Genomic DNA, 7,887 nt, shown 5'->3' on the forward strand with positions numbered 1-7,887 from the left:
ACTTTTACTCATTGCATAATTGTGTTCCTTACATGTAGTTTATAGGGCATTCCTCAAGCCAAATACTTTTTTGTTTTTGTTTTAATACTCTAATTCCCTATAAACTAAACAAGCCTTGCCCACAGCTCAAAGTGCCTTGGCACTCCAAGTAGCAAGGGCTTATGGAAGCTCAGTCTGGGCAGAAGGAGGAGGAGGTTACTAGCCAGAGATTTCAGAGGCAGAGGGGAGGAGGGAGGAGGAGAAGGGATTGAGCTGAGGGCTGGAGATGCTATCAGCTTGCCTGTGCGTAATGTTTACAAACAGAACATGGCTGCCCTCATTGTATCACAGGAATAAATAAAAATGAAACTGTTGAATCTGTTTGTAGCTAGATTTGCTGTGTAAACTATCTAAACTTAAAGGTGGCCACTAACTGTCCAATTTCTAGCGAAAAATCATTAGAGTGATCAGAAATTCTGATCGGATTGGTTGTAAATAACCTCCGTTGATGGACACAATCGATTATGAACGAGTGAAAAAAATGTCGTCCGAATGAATTTTCGTCGAACCAAAATTTGGATTTTCTTGTTGGTTGTGATAGATAGGAAGCAAAGATTGGTTCGTTGATGGTGTAGTGAGCGATGTATTACAATATTTCACTTCCGATCAGAATTTCTGATTGCTCAAATGATTTTTCGCTAGAAATTGGATCATTAGTGGCCACCTTTAGATAAGAAATGTAGACTTAAGGTGGCCACTAATGATCCAATCTTTTTCATCCAATCTTACCATTTCTATGTAATATAAGGTAACTGCCTGAAGTATCAATTCAGTATATTCACTCAATTTACCCTTATACTACATAGATTTTGTAAGATTGGATGAAAAAGATTGGATCATTAGTGACCACCATTATAGTTACTTGTTATAGTTCGTTTTTCATCTCGGATCTGCTTTAATGTAGATTTATACTTTCACCTAACTTTTAACCATGTACCAGATTCCAACCATTATCATGCGTAGTACTGTACTAGGACTAATATCCCTGTAAAAAAATATTTTAGCTGAAGTTATATTACTTTTATAAGTAATAATAGTGGCAGTAATAATAATAGCAATTTAAATACCACAACCATACAAATATGTGTTCAATAAAATATATGCTCATCCTAAAGATGTTCAATTAGATACACATGATTCCAGTCTGTGTACAAATGTACTGACACCACATATAAAGCTTTACATTCAACCTATCAAATGAACGTCTTGCCAATTCTGATTGGCCCAATTCCAGGCTGTGTAAAATCTGCATTAAATTTGCATGCAAATGCAATGCTAATTATTAACTTTTCACTCTAATCATCACCCATAACTATTATATCCTGCTGTACCTCATCTAAACTGCCAGGAACAGCCTAACACGATCCTGTCTGATTAGATGCACACATTTAATTCAGACCATAAAGTAATTCTGGGAAATATCTCATTTTAAAGTAAAAACCAGGCTGGAAGTAAGATATTAGTAATCTGCTGGACCTAGAAAATCCAGGCCAACTTCTTAATGAAAACTTTAAAGCGGACCTGAACTCAGAACTTCCTCTCTGCTCTAAAAGATAAGCAACAGCATAAAAACCTTTAAAGAAAAAGATTTCTTTGTTACAGCCGATACAAATCCTGCAGTATATCTGAAGTGTGTCTACTTCCTGCTTTCACGGAAGCAGACATAGGGTTAACATCTTGTGTTTACATATAAGCTACTCCGCCGAGGCAGCCAGATGACACAGCTGAAAGATCAAATTACACTTGTGATTAACCACAGACAGGGGTGCTGCTAAGGTTCTTGTGGCCCATAATTTGATGCCCCTTCTCAGGTGGGGCAGGCTGCAGGCAGCCTCTGAGCGCTTCCCCTAGAGGGCGCATTCCTCTGCTAACTAAACTAACCTCTCTAGTCCACTCTGTGTCCTCCTCCTATCTGGCATGGAGCTGGCCCTTCTGCCCTAAACTGTAACAGCCGTGCTGACGCTGTCATCAAAGAGATGACATGCTGGGCTGTGGCATAGTGTTGCTAGGCAACAGCAGGAAACCGACTTCTGCTGTAAAGGAACTGTTGTCGGCTTCCTGCAGTGCAGAGTTGCCTATGGACAAATCTTCCTGCTCCTGTCATTTGAGATGCAGCCACTTCCTGCTCCTGTCATGTGAGATGCAGCCACCTGGACTGAAGGGGGAGGGGGGGGAGGACCTCCTGCTAGGCTTCAGTGAAGCCAGACCATGCCCAAAGATGACTGGACCGACAGTGGAAGGGGAAGACAGAGGCCAGCTGTTGTCACGCAGATGCCTGGAAAGAAGCAGGTATGGTGGGGGGAAGGGGGTTTTGAAAGGGACAGACATTTAAAGGGGAAATGAAGATAGAGGTATACGGAGGCTGCCATATTTATTTCCTTTTAATCAATACCAGTTGCCTGGCAGCCCTGCTGGTCTATTTCTCTGCAGTAGTATCTGAATAACACCAGAAACAAGAATGCAGTTAGTCTTGCCAGATCTGAAACACCTGATCTGCATGCTTTGTCAGGGGCTATGGCTAATAGTATTAGAGGCAGAGGATCAGCAGAGCTCCCAGGCAACTGGTATTGCTTAAAAGGAAATAAATATGGCAGCCTTCGTATACCTCTATCTTCAGTTCCCCTTTAAGGAAAGAGAATCACACACAGACACACATCCCAACAAATAGCTGCCTATGTTACTAGATGTGTTCTCAATAGAGCAGTGCCCTCAATCTAACTCTCCCTTTTGTGAAGTGAAGGTAGATTGAGAACACTGCAGTATTGAGAACACATATAGTCATATTTATGCGTTTGTAATTACCTTCCGGGGGGGCGCGCACTTTGGAATATCTGCGTCTGGTGCTGGGAAGCCTTGTCCCAGCACTGACTGCGCTGCTCTCCCCTCTGTTCACATTGTCGCTGGTTTAAGGTCTGTGTGTGAGTGATGGGGAGCCAGGGACGGTCGTACAAATGACACACACAGCAGCCCGGCAGCATGGGAGGCCCCAGCCATTGATGAGGCCCCAAGCAGCCACTTGGTTTGCCTGGGCTTAGCTGCACCCCTGGTCAGAGATGATGGGGAATTAGACAGGCTAAACTCTCTGAATACATACAGAGTGCAGTTCTCTCCGTTTTCCTTCTGTCCTGTGCAGGCCTGGATTTACCTCACTGGATCCCATAGGCACAGATGTCCTGGCACCCTACACTTGGCCCCGTGGAACCGCACCACAAGTGTGCTGGCTGGCCCAGCTGTCACTTCTCCCTTACTTCCTTTGCCCGGCATAGGTAGCTACAGGTGCAATTTAGTATTAGGTAGCCAGAAGTGCCCTCAGTATTAAGTAACTAGAGGCAACCCAAAGTATTAGGTACTGTAGCTAGAGGTGCCCCAGTTGAAGGTTTACACTCCGCTCGGGATTCTGCATAGGGAAGGAGGGAGCGAGGCACTCGAGGGGCGGAGTGAGCCGCCTTTCCATTAGCAAACGCCTATAGGCACGAGCCTACAGTGCCTTGTGGTAAATCCAGCCCTGGTCCTGTGCAAGAGTTCAGGTCCACTTTAACAATGAAGTGCTGAGGATGGAGTTTATCAATTTGCAATAAATATATTGCTTCTTGTAACTCAACTTGGAGAGCCTGGGCAATTTATGGCCAGCGCATTAATGACATTATGGGCATTTGCCACTTTCCCTGATTACAAGCTCTGCGATAGGTAATGAAAACAAGGATATTAAACTTTATTTGCGACTACTTTAATATGATTTACAAGTGATATAGCAAGCCCTAATAGAAAGAGCCTAATCTAAGCTTCAGATCTGGAAATATTGCATTCTGCTCCATTTTCAATCTGAATAATATGATTTGCCTTGTTTGTACAGCACATCTTTTATCTGCTTTAATTAATTTCCCTCAATTCGCTAGAGAGGAATTGAGGGCCCTTTTTTCTAAGGCACTCACAACATTCACACTTGGATGGGTTCAAGCTTTTTAAATAGGAGTTTGTAATAAATTCCACTCTTGTTTTGTTTTTTTGTTTTTTTATTATTGTTACTAGCTGATGACCCGGCGTTGCCTGGGAATGTATTTGGCTGGTGTCAGCTTTGCCCTCTTTTTCTAACCCTAACACACAAACACTCAATGACCGAGTTTGTGAGCTTTGGCATCAATAATTTGTATATTCCCATAGAAATGAAATAAATCAGATTGGCTGTTTGTGGCTCCACCCCCCCTCTCCAGCATTTGAACCACAGTCATCCAATGACCAACTGTAACAGGTTTGAGGCATCTGCTATTAACAGTGTAAAAATGGCAGCAATTTAAATAGTCCCCTTGAAAATAAACAGGTGAATTTTGATTGGCTATTATAGGCTCCACCCACTTCCCTGAATATTACTCAGTCACCCATTGGCCATCTGGGTAAATTTTGAGAACCCTGCCATTAACAGTGTAAGAAGGTCTGCAGTTTATATTTTTCCAGTGAAATTTGTTTTTTGCTCTACCCACTTTTTGTAACCTAGACACAGTCACTCAATGACCAAGTTTGTGAGCTTTAGGGTCCTTGGCATCAAGCATCAATAAAAACAAATCTGATTGGCTGTTTGTGGCTCCACCTCCTTTTCTGAACTTGAACCCCAGTGACTCAATAGCCAACTGTACCAGGTTTGAGGCTTGTGCCATAAACAGTACAAGAATGTTTGTACTGGGTCAATGAGTCAATGAGTTCTGGGTCACCATGAGCTTGCTGGTTAGTCTGTGCCTCTCGGATTTACAAGCCCTACTCCATAGAGCCAAATTAATCCATGCCATGCACTGATGAGGGTTAAACAATCCGAAACAGTCTGTATGCATGTTGGATTATTATGGCTCTGTACATATTAACAAGCTGACACATCATTGCATTCCAGGGGTTATGGAGGTGTGTTTAGCTTCTAAGGGTACAATGGTTAATTTGCATATATTCAGCAGTGGTGCCTGGGAGACATCTCGAGCTCACTCCAACCTGAATTATCGCAAATTCTTTCTGTTTTAGGAAAGCAAACTTTTGTTTTTCTTAACATCTTAGTAAGGGGGCTTTTAGGACCATTGTAGTCCCTTACACACCCCAATGAGTTCTGGGTCACCATGAGCTTGCTGGTTAGTCTGTGCCTCACAGTACAAGAATGGCAGCCATTTTAATATTCCCCTTGAAAATCAACAGGTCAATATTGATTGGCTTTTTAGGCTCCACCCTCTTTTCTGAATATTAATCCCAGTCACTCAGTAACCAACTGTGCAAAGTTTGAGAACCCTGCTATCAACAGTGAAGAAGGGCTGCAGTTTACATTTTCCCAGGGAAATCTGTTTTTAACTCCACCCAGTTTTTGTAAACTTGACACTCAATGACCAAGTTTGTGAGCTTTTGGATTCCTGGCATCAAAATTGTGTGAATGAAAGCAGTTTATCCAGCAAAGAAATCTGATTGGCTGCTTGTGGCTCTGCCCCTTTAGTGAGTTTGAACCCCAGTCACTTAATGACCGACTGTAGCAGGCTTGTGGCCTCTTAACAGTGTACGAATGGCAGCAGTTTCAATATTCCCCTTGAAAATCAATAGGTGAATTTTGATTGGCTGTTGTAGGCTCCACCTACTTTTCTGAATATTTATCCCAGTCACCCAGTGACCAACTGTGTCAAATTTGAGAACCCTGCCATTAACAGTGTAAGAATAGCTGCAGTTTATATTTTTCCGCGTAAAAAGTGAGTTGTTTTTGGCTGTTTCTAACCTTGACATACAATTACTCAATGACCAAGTTTATGAGGTTTGGGGTCTTTGGCATCAATAATTTGTATATTCCCATAGAAATTAAACAAATCAGACTGGCTGTTTATAGCTGCACCCCTCTCCAGCAATTGAACCTCAGTGACACAATGACCAACTGTAGCAGGTTTGAGGCATCTGCTATTAACAGTGTAAAAATGACAGCAATTTAAATATTCCCCTTGAAAACCAACAGCTGAATTTTGATTGGCTATTATAGGCTCCACCCACTTCCTTGAACATTAATCTCAGTCACCCAGTAAAAGTGTAAGAAGGGTTCCAGTTCATATTTTCCCAGTGAAATTTGTTTTGGCTCCGCCCACCTTTTGCAACCTGGACACACAGTCACTCAATTACCAAGTTTGTGAGCTTTGGGGTCCTTGGCATCAATTATTTGTATTTTTCCACTGACATGAAACAAATCTGATGGCTGTTTGTGGCTTTGCACCCTTTTCTGAACTTGAACGCCAGTGACCCAATGACCAACTGTACCAGGTTTGAGGCTTATGCCATTAACAGTGCAAGAATGGCAGCCATTTTAATATTCCCCTTGAACATTAACAGGTGAACTTTGATTGGCTTTTTAGGCTCCACCCACTTTTCTAAATATTAATCTCAGTCACCCAGTAACCAGCTATGCCAAGTTTGAGAACCCTGTCATTAACAGTGAAGAAGGGCTGCAGTTTACATTTTCCCAGGGAAATCTGTTTTTGACTCCACCCAGTTTTTGTAACCTTGTCACACAGTCACTCAATGACCAAGTTTGTGAGCTTTCGGGTTCCTGGCATCAAAAGTGTTTGAATGGAAGCAGTGTATCCAGCAAAGAAATCTAATTGGCTGTTTGTGGCTCCGCTCCTTTAGTGAATTTGAACCCCAGTCACTTAATGACCAATTGTAGCAGGTTTGAGACCTTTGCCATTAGCAGGGTAAGAATGGCAGCGGTTTCAATATTCCCCTTGAAAATCTATAGGTGAATTTTGGTTGGCTGTTGTAGGCTCCACCTACTTTTCAGAAGATTAATCCCAGTCACCCAGTGACAAACTGTGTCAAGTTTGAGAATCCTGCCATTAACAGTGTAAGAATGGCTGCAGTTTATATTTTCCCACGTAAAAAATGTAGTTGTTGACACTGCCCAGTTTTTCTAACCTTGACATACAATCACTCAATTACCAAGTTTATGAGCTTTAGGGTCCTTGGTATCAATAATTTGTATATTCCCAATGAAATTAAACAAATCTGATTGCCTGTTTGTTGCTCTGCCCCCTTTCTGAATTTGAACCCCCAGTCACCCAGTGACTGACTGTACCATGTTTGAGACATCTGCTATTAACAGTGTAAGAAAGGCAGCAATTTAAATATTCCCCTTTAAAATTAACAGGTATATTTTGATTGGCTGTTGTAGGTGCCACATATTTTCCTGAATATTAATCCCAGTCACCCAGTGACGAACTGTGCAAAGTTTGAGAACCCTGCCATTAACAGTGTAAGAATGGCTACAGTTTACATTTTCCCAGTGAAATTGGTTTTTGGCTCTGCCCACTTTTTGTAACCTTGACGCACAGTCACTCAATGACCATGTTTGTGAGTTTTCAGGTTCCTGGCATAAAAAAATGTGTGAATGAAAGCAATTTATCTACCAAGGAATTCTGATTGGCTGTTTTTGGCCCCGCCCCTTTAGTGAATTTGAACAGTAGTCACCCATTGACCGACTGTAGCAAGTTTGAAGCCTCTGCCATTAACAGTGTAAGAATGGCAGCAGTTGAAATATTCTCCTTGAAAATCAATAGGTGAATTTTGATTGGCTATTGTAGGCTCCACCCACTTTCCTGAATCTTAATCTCATTCACCCAGTGACCAAGTGCACAGTTTGAGAACCCTGCGATTAATAGTGTGCGAATGGCTACTGTTTACATTTTTCCATTCAAAATGGACGGCTGAAATTTGATTGGCTGTTTTATGCTTCACCCACTTTTCCTGGATTTGTAACCTCGGTCACCAAGTGACCAACTGTGCCAAGTGTGGGGACTCTGGCTTGATTACTGTGAGAATGGCAGCCTTTTCCATTTTTTCCATTGACAT

General features: G+C 42.1%; 1 long non-coding RNA gene across 2 annotated transcripts in view; it reads left to right on the plus strand.

Annotated features, from left to right (window-relative positions):
* Positions 1 to 2,084: 2,084 nt before the first annotated feature.
* LOC137545057 (uncharacterized) overlaps positions 2,085 to 7,887 on the plus strand; it is a 174,944-nt gene continuing 169,141 nt past the window's right edge. For both annotated transcript variants that reach the window (XR_011025985.1, XR_011025984.1), the window contains exon 1: positions 2,085 to 2,328. This is a non-coding gene — a long non-coding RNA (uncharacterized lncRNA). The remainder of the gene's footprint in view (positions 2,329 to 7,887) is intronic.

The sequence above is a fragment of the Hyperolius riggenbachi genome, chromosome 2 (genome assembly GCF_040937935.1).
Source record: "Hyperolius riggenbachi isolate aHypRig1 chromosome 2, aHypRig1.pri, whole genome shotgun sequence".
Lineage (NCBI taxonomy): Eukaryota > Metazoa > Chordata > Amphibia > Anura > Hyperoliidae > Hyperolius > Hyperolius riggenbachi.